Source organism: Erinaceus europaeus, chromosome 16 (assembly GCF_950295315.1).
Source record: "Erinaceus europaeus chromosome 16, mEriEur2.1, whole genome shotgun sequence".
Taxonomy (NCBI): domain Eukaryota; kingdom Metazoa; phylum Chordata; class Mammalia; order Eulipotyphla; family Erinaceidae; genus Erinaceus; species Erinaceus europaeus.
In genome coordinates this window covers 53459691-53474452 of record NC_080177.1, presented here as the reverse complement: position 1 = coordinate 53474452, position 14762 = coordinate 53459691, and the positions used below count along the sequence as shown (strand labels likewise).

Genomic DNA, 14762 nt, shown 5'->3' with positions numbered 1-14762 from the left:
CAGGGTTGCAGGGGCTGGATATGTGGGATGGGACATAGTCTTTTGGTGGTGGCAATAGTATTTATGTACACTCTTATTAATTTTAGTCATATAAATCACTAATATGAGAGGGGAAAAATTGATTCTATGTCTCAAATATTTTAAAGCACAGACTGAGACTTTTTAATATATAGGCTGAGTCTCTGATATGTTGACTCTCTCAAAAGCCTAAACCAGGGAGAACAGAAGCAACCAGTGGCACAGCTATGTACAAATATTAACAAAGCACATAAATTATAGTGATGCTGGGTATGATACAGCAAATCTTAACAAAGGGATTTTTCAAAGTTAACCCAATTATCAAATAATGGGATTATAACGATAACTATCTACTATCTTCTTGAACCCTAAGCCAGCAGGAACCTCACACTTCCCCTATAGAGCCTATATTTCCCCCCAGACATGGAGGTGGGGCACACTTTCCTGCATGCTCTCTCAATTCATACCAAACAATATTGTATCCGCCAATCCCAACCTAATCAATGCAATGAGTACAACCTCAGCATGCTTCACTTCAGACTGTGTCCAGAGACTTCAGGTGTGGAATGTCAACCCTTCAGCTTCATTACTTGGGTGAGATCTTTCTCTTCATAGTATTCTCAAATTCCATTCCAGGTGGGTCACTTCCTAACAAAGTCCCAAAACCTAGATATAGATCAGGTCCCATGAGATAGAGCATATGTTCACATGAATCCATAAATTAGGGCAAAATATATACCCGAAAGCAAAAGTACACAATATTCTGTAGTGAGTCAGTATAAAGTTCCTAATGAAATAGTATCTAATTAGATACCCTCCTCACCTACTTCCTATAACAGTTCTCTCACTCACTCCAAAGCTAACCTTAGCAAAGCAAGAACTGCAAAAGCCAAATAAGGTCAAGAGTCTGGCATACTTTAATGATTACTCTTTATCACTATCAGGCCACCCCATCAGCTGGGGTCCTATTTAGGGAGTCCTAAGATTCCCAAACAGACATGATGGGCTTAGACCTCGAATAAATCCCTCTCTTCATTGTTAGCGGTCATATCTAACAGGAACAACAAAATGGACCCCTTTGTGGGACCCCCATAGGATTTTACCCTCAACTTGGATCAACAATGGTAAAGAATGTTCCATCCTTTGAAGGGAGGATGGAAAATATACTCTATGCTACACCTGAGGAAGATGGTTTAATATTGGGGTAGCTTGGAATGTTCCTACTCATGACCACAGAATGTGAGCTCAGATCTACAGGGATGCAGAGGTCACAAAGGCTCCTAAGCTGAATATGGGTCCCAGACCAAATCAAATCAATGGGGTGTACATCAACAAAATTTATACCCCTTTCCCATATTAGGGAGCTACTCTCTTCCCTGATCCAGCTTTCTGTCCCTTTACAGCCATGACATCATCTCTCCAGACAATAACTTGAATAAACCTGCATATCAGATTTCAGGCTCAGGGGAAAAAAAAAAACAACTAGTATAGCCACAGGCCCTTTGGAATGTAACTAAAATACGCCTACTGCCTATCTACAAAATGGAGGGCTCCCCAACACTTCATTTGCACTATTCCAACCTTTAGGTCCATGATGGTTCAACAATTTGTTTGGCTTTGTATGTTAACTCTCTTTTCAGCAACCAGGTTCCAGATGCTAGTATGTAGCCAGACTTCCCTGGACAGATGATTCCAACAATGTGCCCTGGGCTCTGCTTTCCCAGAGCCCCACCCTACTAGGTAAAGGGAGAGGTACGCTGGGAGTATGGATCCACCAGTCAATGCCCATATTCAGCTTGGAAGCAATTACAGAAGCCAGACCTTCCACCTTCTGCATCCCACAATGACGTTGGGTCCATATTCCCAGAGAGATAAAGAATAGGAAAAATTTATCCAGGGAGTAGATGGGATACAGAGTTCTGGTGCTGGGAATTATATGGAGCTGTACCCCTCTTATCCTGTGGTTTTCTTAATGTCTCCTTTTTATGAGTAAATGAATAATTTAAAAAATACCTATCTACTAGCTTCAAAAAGGTAAAAAAAAAGTTTGTGAATATGTGACACTTCTTTGACATACAATCATCCCTCATTTATCATGATTATTGAGTTCTAGGATCTACCACAATAGGTGAATTTCCATGAAGCAACATTCTTTATGTATAAATAAAATATTTTCATAGAGCATAGAAGAACCCTTGACTACCTGTTTTTAACGTTATTAAAGCCTTCTATACATGAAATAACACCCCTGTAGTTTTGTTTCCTTGTTGAAAAAGACAGTAGCCATTTCACGGATGTTCTCTTCATCTTTACAAATAAAGCGATTGGTAGACTCTTGTTTTCTCCGGGCTATGTTGTTTTCGCCGGGCTAGCTTCACCGGCGGGTAACAGACGACCAGGGATTCATGGTTGAGCTGTAGGCAGTATCTCTTTATTCATGCAGGAAGCAGCACAATCTAAGCCGAGCTAAGCTAAAGTACCCTAAAACTCACAATGCTATCTTTATATATACTTGCCAAGTAGGGGGAAAACAGGATGTGACATAGAGAGGGTGGAGAGAAAAGTGACTGGTGAAAATCAGAGTGTGACAAGGAGGGGGCAGAGCAGGCGAGAATCCTATCACTGAACCACCAATGCCCTGGAGGGAGGGTGGTACTTGTTAACAGTGGTTATGTAAATAGAATGAAGTGGTTATGAAAATAGAATAGTGTTAAGCAGGGGGGATTTAAACCAAATGAAACAGAAGGGGTCTCATGCATACCAACAGACTCATTCAAGTCATGATGGTGGGTAGCCTCCATGATTTTCTTGACATCTTTGATCATATCCAAGAGTGTGACCTTCTCCTGAATGTTAAGTATCTTCCTTAGGTGCTTAGTTTCTTCCTCAGGTGCTTAGTCAGAAGGCTTAGAAGAAGCATCATGTTTAGGAGCCATAGTGGGGATTAGATGAAGGTTCTCATATATTGCAAACACAAGAGCAAAGATACTTCCAATAGGCAGTGATGTAGAAGCTCATATGAGATAAACTTTGATTGTCTTGGCTTCACCACACCTGATTTCAAACACACACAAGGAGTGGTCAAGTGGCTGCACCTGCCATCGAAGGATTTGCAGGGGTGCTCAAATACATGGGCTTAGAGTCCATAGGCACAGTCATTTTAATTTTAATTGCAATACAGGGATGTATAATTAACTCAGGCAACCAAGTGTGCACTGTATCATTTTCACTGTCTCAATCAACTTTTAAATGGATATATTTGGGGAAAAAAAAAAAACTATGACAGAGTGAAGTTAGGAAAGTTGAAGTGTGAAGTGGCAAGGGATGACTGTAATTTATTGGAAAAAAACTGACAAGTCTAGAGGTATCAGCAAAATTAAACCTTCCTTAGATCTATTACTCAGACAGATACGAGCTTGGTGAATTTTAAGCATCATGAAGGACATTCTAGAAGGGCCCTGTGTGCTTTCACTATTACGTATTGTAAGATTGGAAGGGAAATGGGTATAGCTGGGAATATCAAAACCTATCCAAATTACTGATTAAAAATATACTTGTTTGTAGTTCACTTAAATATGGTTTGAACCCTTGGTCCCCAACTGCAGGAGAAAGGTTTACAAGTGGCAAAACAGTGTGTCAGGTGTCGTTACTCTCTCTCTCTTTCTCTCTTTATTTCCTCCTCTTCTCTGAATATCTCACTGTTCTATCAAATAGAAAGGAAAAGTAGTCACTGGGAGTGGTGGATCTTGTTGTTTATGCACTGAGCCCCAGCAATAACTATGAGGGAAATAAATAGTTATTTCCAAACACATAAATATAAAAAATTTCCATTTGAAGATTTATACTAAGAAAAGTTAAATCAAATTCCTTGGGATACTCTCCAAGTGATATTAGCTAAAATTCTGAGGCTTGAAGAATAGGAAAGCTATCAAGGGAGGGGATGGGATATGGAGTTCTGTTGGTGGCAATTGTGTGGAGTTGTACCCCTCTTATTCTATGGTTTTGTCAGTGTTTCCTTCTTATTTAAATAAATAAATAAAAATAAAATTCTGCAGATTTCTTAGTCTTTTAATTCTTTGCTCAGCTGAAAATAATCTATAGAGACCAGTAGTAAGGGAAAATAAATTCAGAGTGACAGAGTTTAGGACCTTAGCTCAACTCTGAGGATTTACTAACCCCAGGTCATCTTCATCCTTAGTTTTACTTTCTATGTTTTCATGGTGTCTGAAAGCTGAGAAATAAGCCTTTCCCCAGATGAATGGCTTTATAGGAGACATCTCATACTAATAGATATGAGATCCTAAAAGACACCATCTTCACATCTACAATGCAAAAAAACCCACAAACTGTTATACTATCCTCAGGTAGAATCAAATCATACAAAATTGGGAGCTAATGTTGAGTACTAATGTTTAGATATTCAGGGTCCACTTTTAAACTTTCATCTCTAATGAGATTTTAAGAATGAAACTGACTTGCTCTCATTTTATATAATGTGACTTTTTCTTGTAACCAAAAATCCTGCTAGAGCTTGCCTTAAAAATGATGTAAAAACCCAAAGCTGATGGGTCTACCCTGGTGAGTATGCTTGCCTTTTCTCTACGTTTGTTAATTTAAAACTAAATGATTAACCACAAGACATGTTTTATATAAAATATTAAAGAAGTTGAGAACAAAGGGAAATTGGCAAATGTAAGCATAATACATACCCATGCATATTCTTTACTTTTTTATTTCCAGATTTTCACTAGAGCTCATGTATGCATGATGAACTCACTGCTCCCAGGGGTCAATTTTTATTCTTTTACCTTTTTTCTATATTATTTAGTAGGAAAGATAAAAATTGAGAGGAAATGTGAAGATAGGGAGAGAGAAAGACACGCAGAACTACTTCACAGCTTGTGAAGCTTCCTCCTGCAGGAGGGGAATGGGGGCTTGAACCTAGGTCCTTGTGTGTTCAAGTGGGTATGCCACTACCCAGCACCCTCTCTTTTACTGTTTTTGGGGAAAAAATGCTGATAGAAATAGGGCAGAAACAGAGAATGGATGAAACAACACCAAAGCTTCCTTCAGTGTGCTGGGGCAGGGTTCAAACCTAGCTTGCACACAAGGGAGATTTTCTGCAGATCTCCCACACATATTTCTAAAAAAGGCAGAAAGGAAAGTTATTTTAAAATATATATCTTATTGACTTATTTCACTGAGAGGGAGAAAGGGAAAGAGAGAGAAGGCGGAGAGAGAGAGAGAGAGAGAGCAAGAGAGAGCAGAAAACTGCTCAGCCCGAGATTAGAAAATACTAGAAAATACTAGAAAATACCTAGAATCACTAAAGCAATCTTGATAAAAAATAAAAAGAACAGAAATGGAGACATCAGACTCCCAGATGTTAAACTATATTATAGGGTAACTGTAATCACAACTGCCTGGTACTGGAATAAAGTAGATACACTGACCAGTGGAATAGAATTGAGAGCCCAGAAATAATAAGCTCACATACCTGTGAACATCTAATTTTTTGCAAGGGGACAAAAATGATTAAATTGAGAAAGGAGAGTCTCTTCAACAAAAGGTGTAAAAATTGGGTCGAAACATGCAGAAGAATGAACTTTATCACTACATTTGAGCACACACAAAATAAACTACAATTGGATAATAGATGTTAGACCATATACTATCAGATATAATTTTAGAGAAAAATACCAGAAAACACTTTTCCATCTATGTTTTATAAGTATCTTCAATTACATTGATGTAATTGCAATGAAAATAAAAACAAAAATAAACCAATTGGACTATATCAAATTGAAAAGCTTCCGCACATCACCCAAAGATAATCCTTACAAAATGAGAGAACTTTCTTTATATGTATATTCTTTATATACATCAGTCAAAATGCTAATAACCAAAATAAATAAAGAGCTCACCAAACCTCGCATAAGCAAAAACAAAAACAAAAATGACCTCATCTCAAAGTGGGAAGAAAATAGGAACAGAATATTCACTAGAGAAGAGATCCAAAAGTCCAACAGAAAAAGACACATAAAAAAATGCTCCAAGTCATTGATTGTCAGAGAAATGCAAATAAAGACAACAATCATTACTTCACTCCTGTGAGAATGTCATACATTAGAAAGAATAGTAACAACAAATGCTGGTGAGGTTGCAGGGGTAAGGGAACTCTCTTGAACTGCTAGTGGGGATGTACATTGGTCCAGTCCCTGTAGAGAGCAGTCCAGAACTCTCAGAAGGCTACAAATGGATCCATCAATACTTATACTGGGGATGTGCCCTAAGGAACCCCACACACTCATCCAAAAATATCTGTGTATCCCTATGTTTATAGCAGCACAATTTGTAACAGCCAAAACCTGAAAACAACCTAGGTGTCTGACAACAGATGAATGGCTGAGAAAATTGTGGTAAAAATACACAATGAAATATTACTCAGGTAATAAAAAGGAAGGGTTTACCTTCTTCACTTCATCTTGGATACAGCTTGAAGGAATCATGTTAACTGAGATAAGCCAGAAAGAGAAGGATGAAAATGAGATAGATGATTTCACTCATAGACAGAAGTAGATAAATAAGAACAGAAAGGGGACACAAATTAGATATCGGACTGTGACCAGGTTCCAGATGCCACCAGGATGCTGGCTAGGCTTCCCTGGATTGAAGACCCCACCAATGTGTCCTGGAGCTCAGCTTCCCCAGAGACACACCCTACTAGGGAAAGAGAGAGGCTGACTGGGGGTATGGACCGACCAGTCAACGCCCATGTTCAGTGGGGAAGCAATTACAGAAGCCAGACCTTCTACCTTCTGCAACCCTCAATGACCCTGGGTCCATGCTCCCAGAGGGATAGAGAATGGGAAAGCTACCATGGGAGTGGGTGGGTTATGGGGATTGGGTGGTGGGAATTATGTGGAGTTGTACCCCTCCTACCTTATGCTTTTGTTCACTAATCCTTTCTTAAATAAAAAAAAAAAGATATTGGACTGTGTTGATGTATTGCATCAAAACAAAGAACTCTAGGTAGCAGAACACTTTCAAATTCTGGTGCATGATGGTAGAAGAGGACCTAGGCTGTGGGTGAGGGTGTTTATCAGAAAACTAAAATTTTATACCAACAAATTTATGTACTGTCCACCATTAATTCCCCCAAATAAAAAAAATGTGTCATCTATACAGCCTACTGCCTGAAGTGCGAGAAAACTCACTTCAGATGTAAGGAAACACAAAAACTGAATGTAAAAAGGAGAGAGATAGTTCAAATTTAAACTAAAAGAAATATGTTTGACTATTTACATAAAACACAGAAAAATAAATACATTTTATACAGACTATGAAGATACAATAAGGGTATTAAATAAAGACAAAGGGATAGTCTAACAAGAGATTATATTTGTTGTCTTGTATGCACCAACCTGAGGACCATATCGAAATATATAAAGCAAACATGAATTCCAAAGTGTGAAATAGACAATATTGTAATGGTGGGGAACTCTAATAGACTAATTATATTAGTTGATAGATAATCCAGACAGAAAAATCTGAGGCAATAGCCTTAAATTACAATAGCCTAGATGAATTTAACAGATGTGTCAAGAACATTACATCCAAAATCAACATAATGCATTCAAGTACATATACTATATTCTCCAAGTTAAAGTATATGTTAGGACACAAGCCAACTCTTTATAAAAAAACAATAAAAGACTGATTCTATGTCAAATGTCTCCTGATCATAATAATATGAAAGTAGAAATTAATGAGAATAATGGAACTGAAAATGTACAAAACACAGAGACTAGAAACATGGAACTGAACAACAAATATTTCAAAGTAGATGAATAATAAAAAAACTAACTTTGGCTGGCAAAAATAACTCAGTGTGGTAGTGCACCTGCTTTTTAAAAATGCTTTATTATCTATATTTATTTATTAGATAGAGACAGCCAGAAATTGAGAGGGATAACTGTTTCATTTTCACTAGCTCTGATGGGCTTGTTCATATTATCTAGTTCCTCTTTACTTAGTTTTGGAAAATCATAGGTATCTAGGAAATCATCCATTTATTCCAGGTTCTCTGGGTTGGTGGCATATATTTGTTCATAGAATCCTTGCATGATATGTTGAATTTCTGTGGTTTCTGTTGTGATATCTCTTCTTTCACTTACTATCCGATTTATTTGGTTCTTCTCCCTTTTTTGTTTTGTGAGTCTGGCTAAATGTTTGTTGATTTTGTTCACTCTTTCAAAGAAGCAACATTTACTTTCATATGGTTTTCTTATTTTCAATGTTATTTATTTCTGCCCTTGCTTTAGTGATTTCTGTCCTTCTGGTTGCTTTTGGGTTCCTTTGTTCTTCTTCTTCTAGGTTTTTATGATGTGCAATCAGGCTGTTTATTTGTGCTTTTTCTTGTTTCCTAATGTGTGCTTGTATGGCTATGAACTTCCCCCTCAGTACTGCCTTAGCTGTGTCCCAAATATTTTGATATCTTGTGTCTTCATTTTCATTGAACTCTCGAAACATTTTGATTTATTCCTTTATTTCCTCTTTGACCCAGTAGTTGTTAAGTAGTGTACTGTTGAGCTTTCACATTTTGGGACTATTACTAATCTTTTGTTGATTGTGAAGTGTTAGTTTAATTCCACTGTGGTCTGAGAAGATGCTTGGAATGATTTCAATGCTTTTGCATTTGCTGATGCTGCCTTTGTGGCCTACCATATGGTCTATCCTTGAGAATGACCCATGTGGACTTGAATAGAATGTGTATTCCAGTTTCTTGGGGTGAATGACTCTGAAAATGCCCAATAATTCTAGTTTATCTATCTCCTCATTTAGCTCCCTCGTGTCTTTATTGATTTTCTGCCTGGAAGATCTATCAAGTTGAGAGAGTGGGGTGCTGAAGTCCCCTACTATGACTGTGTTGCTCTTAATATATTGCTGTAGCTCTTTAAGCAGATGTTTGATGTATTTAGATGTCTTCTCATTGGGTGCTATGATGTTAATAATTGTTAAGTCCTCTTGATTGATTGATCCACTGAGAGTTAAGTAGTGTCCATCCTTGTCTTTTTGATTTTATTTATTTTAAAGTCTATCTTATCAGATATGAGAATAGCTATTCCTGCCCTTTTTTGTGGGCCATTGCTTGTATGATAGTTTTCCATCCTTTCACTTTGAGTCTGTGCTTGTCTTGTTGAGTTAGGTGGGTTTCCTGTAAACAGAATATTGTTGGGTTGTGTTTTCTGATCCATCTTCAAACTCTGTGCCTTTTAATAGTTGATTTCAGGCCATTGACATTTATTTATATCAAATATTGAAGATATTTTAACTCTTTTTAAAGTATTCTGATAGATGGCCTATTTATGATGCTCTGACTGTTGATAGGAGACCTTCTTTCATGGCAGGCTTGGTGGTAGTGGATTCTTACAACTGTTGCTTGTCTGAGAAGGTTTTTATGCCTCCATCTAGTCTGAATGACAGTCCAGAAGTATATAGTAGTCTCAGTTGAAAGCCTTTCTCATTGAGCACTCTATTGACATCTTTCCATTCTCTTCTGGCCTGTAGTGCTTGTGTGGAGAAGTCTGCTGCTAATTTTATGTGTTTCCCTCTCTAGGTGACTCTTTGTTTTTCTCTTGCAGCCTTCAGTATCCTTTCTTTATCCTTATTCATTTACATTCTAAATATGATGTGTCTTGGTGTCTTTAAGTCTGAGTTCATTCTGTTTGGGACCCACTGGGTTTCTTGTATCTTTATGTCTTTAATGTTGTCTAGACTAGAGAAGTTCTCAGATATTATGTCCTAAAAGAGAATGCTTTCTTCCCCTCCCTCTCTGTCTTCCTCTGGTAAGCCAATAATGTGTATATTATTTCTTTTGAAGTCATCCCATAGGTCTCCTTAGTTGTTTTTAGAATCTCTTAATCTCTTTTTGAGATGTCTTACTTCTCTTTTAGTTGTCTCTAATTCATCCTTGATCTTGCTAATTCTGTCTTTAGCCTCATTCATTCTATTCTTTCTCCCCTCAACTGTTTTCTGAAATTCATCTATTTTGTGACCCTGTTCTGATACTGTTTTAGTTTGTTCAGCTAGTTGTGCTCTTAGCTCAGCTATTTCAGCTTTCAACTCTCTAATAACCTTGAGATAATTAGTGTTTTCTTCCAGAGTTGTATTTGTTGTTTCTGCCTTTCTGATGATAATTCTTTCAAACTCTACTCACTCCTATGATTTTTTTTCTTAACTAGTGTTTGGATGTTGACCTCATTATTTTGTTCTTCAGTCTTTGGAGAGCTTTTAGCTGGACCCTTGTCCAATATTTCTTCTTGTTGATTTAACCATTTCATATAGTATGTTATGAGGTCCCTCTCTCAGTACTTTTCAAATTACTGATTATTCTTGCCTGGATTGACTTGTGTCTAAGTAAGGTAATTAAAGAGTTCACAGTTGTGGAAATTGACAGTCATTTCAATATTATTTTAATCCCTGAGTTGGAGCTCAGTAGCTGAAAAATCTCTTTTGTTCTTTATCTCCCCTGTAGGATATGGGAGCCTGAGGGCTTTAAAACTATAAGTAGGTTTCTTAGCTTAATCACTGACTTCTGACCAAGAGATAAAGCAGGGTGGGGCAGAGATTATCCAGTGGTTATGTAAAGAGAGTCTCACAGCCCCACTGCTAGACCACCAAGGTATAGATCTTCTCCTGGGTTTCCTGGTTAGTTCTCTGTACCCTGGTGTCAGCACAGGGCCTCCCTGCCACTGCTCTAGATTCTGAAGGCAGTAGCAATGGAGACTCACAGTTTCATTTGGTGAGTCTTAGGGGAGTTCTCTCCTCCCTTCAGCCATCTTTTTGTTAATGAAACAGAGTGGAGGTGGTGTCTCAACTGGTAAACTACCAGACTGTTACCAGCCCCTTAATGTCTCCCTAGGTTCCTTTCTGTCCAAGCACCACAAGTGTTTGTACTCACTGGTGGTTTGGTGGGTTCCTAAAGTTGTTCCAGTCCTGTCTTGTTTCAGCCTCAGGTATTCTCCCTTGCTATTCCTAGTTGACCTGGAAAAGGAGAGGAGAGAAACACAGCTGCTGCTGCTCCATAGCCCAGACTCTGGAAATCCACAAAACCATTTTAATAAGAAATTACCTAACAGGGGGTTGGGCGGTGGCGCAGTGGGTTAAGCGCACGTGGCTCTAAGCGCAGGGACCGGTGTAAGGATCCCGGTTGGAGCCCCCGGCTCCCCACCTGCAGGGGAGTCGCTTCACAGGTGGTGAAGCAGGTCTGCAGGTGTCTATCTTTCTCTCCCCCTCTCTCTCTGTCTTTCCCTCCTTTCTCCATTTCTCTCTGTCCTATCCAACAACAAAGCAACGTCAACAATGGCAATAATAACCGCAAAGAGGCTGCAACAACAAGGGTAACAAAAAGGGGGCAAAATGGCCTCCAGGAGCTGTGGATTCATGGTGCAGCCACCAAGCCCAGCAATAACCCTGGGGGGGGGGGGGAAGAAATTACCTAACAATAAATGCCTGAATTAACAAATAAGAAAATCTTATATAACCTATATGTACACCAGAAAGTATAAGAGAAAGGAGAACAAATGAAGTTCAAAAAGAGAATGAAATACATACTTGAGAAGCAAGAGTGGAAAAAAGAGACTAAAAATGTAATGGGTAATATAAATAAAAATCAAATTGTTTTTTGAAATATAATATTAACAAACATTAACTTGACTTGTCAAGCAAAAAGAATAACTTTAAGTATATAATTCAGAAAGGGGAGCGGAGAGATTATAGCTCAGATGACAGAAGCACAAAAGATTGTTAAGTGATTATTAGGTGCTGTATTTCTAGGTAAGAAAGAAAGAAAGGAAGAAAGAGAAAATCTGAGCAGATCTGTAGCTACTACTGAGATTGAATCAGTAAATAAGTGTCTCCTGACATGTAAAAGTTAAATACTATATGATTTTAGCAAATATTGTAATAAGAATTAATATTAGCACTGTTCAAATTATTTATAAAAACGGAAGAGGTGGAAACACTCCAAAAACTCTTCTTATAATGTTAGTATTACCCTTGATACTAAAATCAGGAAAGGCAACACACAGATGCTTGCACAGAGAGAGGGGTAGGGATTACAGGTGATAGTGTTTCTTTCTTTCTTTTTTTATTCCCTTTTGTTGCCTTTGTTTTATTGCTGTAGTTATTATTGTTGTTGTCATTGGATAGGACAGAGAGAAATGGAGAGAGGAGGGGAGGACAGAGAGGGGGAGAGAAAGGTAGGCACATGCAGACCTGGTTCAATGCCTGGAAACGACTCACCTGCAGGTGGGGACCCAAGGGCTCGAACTGGAGACCTTATGCAGGTCCTTGAGTTTTGCACCACGTGCACTTAACCCTCTTCACTACTGCCCAACTCCAGGAACTCTTTTTCAGTGGTAGTTCCAAAGTCCCATTACATGGTGACATCACAGTCATCCAATGTCATAATGTTTTGCAGCAGTGCCAACTGTATTGTATTTGCTCTATCTCTTCATAATATTAATTCATCCTTGTACTTAATCCCACGTTTTTTTTTTTCCTTAAGTCTGCTAAGCAGTCACAATCTACTTGCAACATTGTCTGTAAATAGCCACATCAAGCAAACTAGAAATGAAATGAAATGTCTTTCAGGAGTGCAAACATGAAAAATGAGATGGCTATATCCTGCTAGTTGAGCAACTTATTCCATTAATTACAATCCTGAAGAACAAGGCCATTGTAGTAAAAACTATTAAAGAACCTGCTTCACTGATAGTAAGGAAATCAACAAAAATTAGAGAAGGTCACCTATCTATGGAAAACTTCTAGTACTATTGATTGAAGACCTGAACCTGAATTATGTCATTCTCTTAACCAGGATAATCACAATCAGATAAAATAGTTTGGGATGTTGAAAGAAAAATATTCACTCAACTACTATGTTTAGTGAATCCACTTAACTACTATGTTGAATGGATTCACTTAGCTACTTTTAGCTTCTTGGTACTTACAAAACAATGACATTTCCTAGTGATGTATAATTAAACAAAGCAAGACCATTTGAAGAGATGTAAGGACAAATTAAAATTTCTTAAATCCATTTGATACACTACATTATCAAAATAAAGGATTAAAGATGTTTATCTGAATAGATTCATAAAAAACTACTAGACAAAATTAGCATGTTTATTCTACAAAATTCTTGACAAAATGACCATACCCTAAAAAAAAAAAGGAAGGATAGAAGCAAAAAAGAAAGGAAGAAAAGAAGGAGGGAGGGAGTAGAAAGAAGAAGAAAAGAAGAATAGGAGGAGGAGGGGAGTGACTAGGAACTGAAGTTAACATACTGATTCCAGCCTATGAAGGTCATCTGCAGACAAAACTAATTGGCACTGATAAAAATGATGATAGGGATTTCCTTTGAGTATATTATGGAAAAAGCCACAAGAGACCTGATCTCCTGGAAAGTTCTCTATCTTGATCTGGATATGGTTTCACAGATACACTCATCAACCAAACTGTCATTTAGCTGCATATTGAAGATCTGTGCAGATCCAAGTATATATGTTACACCTCAATAGAAGAACTTAAAGAAACACAAAGTTATTAAAAGATAGAAGGTTTTTAATAGTAAAAGATCACATTTTTTTCTAATGAAATATGCAAGTATTCATGTGATTATATTAAGAAAGAGAAGGGCAAACCATTTTTTGAAAATAAAGGGTGAAATATGAACATGGAAGAGACAAGATAACAAATGAACAATAAGAATAGCTTATATAGTTGCACACTGGAGTACAATAATGAGAACTAGTATCCACACATACTAATGACAGGGATAAAGGGTTAATATACATTTTGAAATATTTGTCTCTATAACAATTATAAATTTTTTATTAATTAGATTTTATTAGGTTGGAATTATGTTGAGATTTTGATATCATTCATTTGTCTGATGTGTGATGTGCAAATCTCTTCACCCATTTACTCAGTTGCCTGGTTACCCTTGTGTGGTTTGCTTTCTATGGATATATATATCTATCAAATTGTTTCTGAAGAAGCCTTAGCAGGGGAATCCTTTCTAATTCCCAACTTTAGAAGAAATAAAGAAGAAAGAAAAGAGGAGTGAGAAAGAAAGAAAGATAGAAAGAAAGAAAGAAAGAAAGAAAGAAAGAAAGAAAGAAAGAAAGAGGGGAGAGTCGGGCGCTAGCGCAGTGGGTTAAATACACATGGCGTGAAGCACAAGGACCTGCATAAGGATTCTGGTTGGAGCCGCCCCCCCCCCTGCTACCCACCTGCAGGGGAGTCACTTCACAAGTGGTGAAACAGGTCTGCAGGTATCTCTCTCTTCTGTCTTCCCCTCCTTTCTCCATTTCTCTCTGTCCTATCCAACAACGATGACATCAATAACAACAATAATAAAATAACAAGGGCAACAAAAGGGAATAAATAAAAGAGAAAGAAAGAAAGAATGAATAACTGAAAGAAAGAAAGAAAGAAAGAAAGAAAGAAAGAAAGAAAGAAAGAAAGAAAGAAAGAAAGGCAACCCTGGGGAGTGCTTTGGTGATAAGACTTTGAATTTGTAAACATGAGGATCCTAGTTTGAGTCCCAAAACTACACAGTCATAATCAATTGGTTAGGAAGCATCTAGATCGTATTAAGAACTAGAATGAAGCCTTTAGAAAGAGCAATTCGGCAGTCAGGCGGTAGCACAGTGGGTTAAGCACATGTGGTGCCA

At 37.7% G+C, this 14762-nt stretch overlaps 1 long non-coding RNA gene across 2 annotated transcripts; it reads right to left on the bottom strand.

Annotated features, from left to right (window-relative positions):
- Positions 1-591: 591 nt before the first annotated feature.
- LOC132533351 (uncharacterized) lies at positions 592-12405 on the bottom strand. 2 transcript variants are annotated; one of them, XR_009545227.1, is made up of 3 exons: positions 12325-12405; positions 10982-11064; positions 592-684 (listed from the first exon to the last, which is right to left on the bottom strand). It is a non-coding gene; the product is annotated as an uncharacterized LOC132533351 (long non-coding RNA). The 2 variants fall into 2 exon arrangements; XR_009545226.1 differs by lacking the exon at positions 592-684 and adding an exon at positions 6492-6532.
- Positions 12406-14762: the final 2357 nt, after the last annotated feature.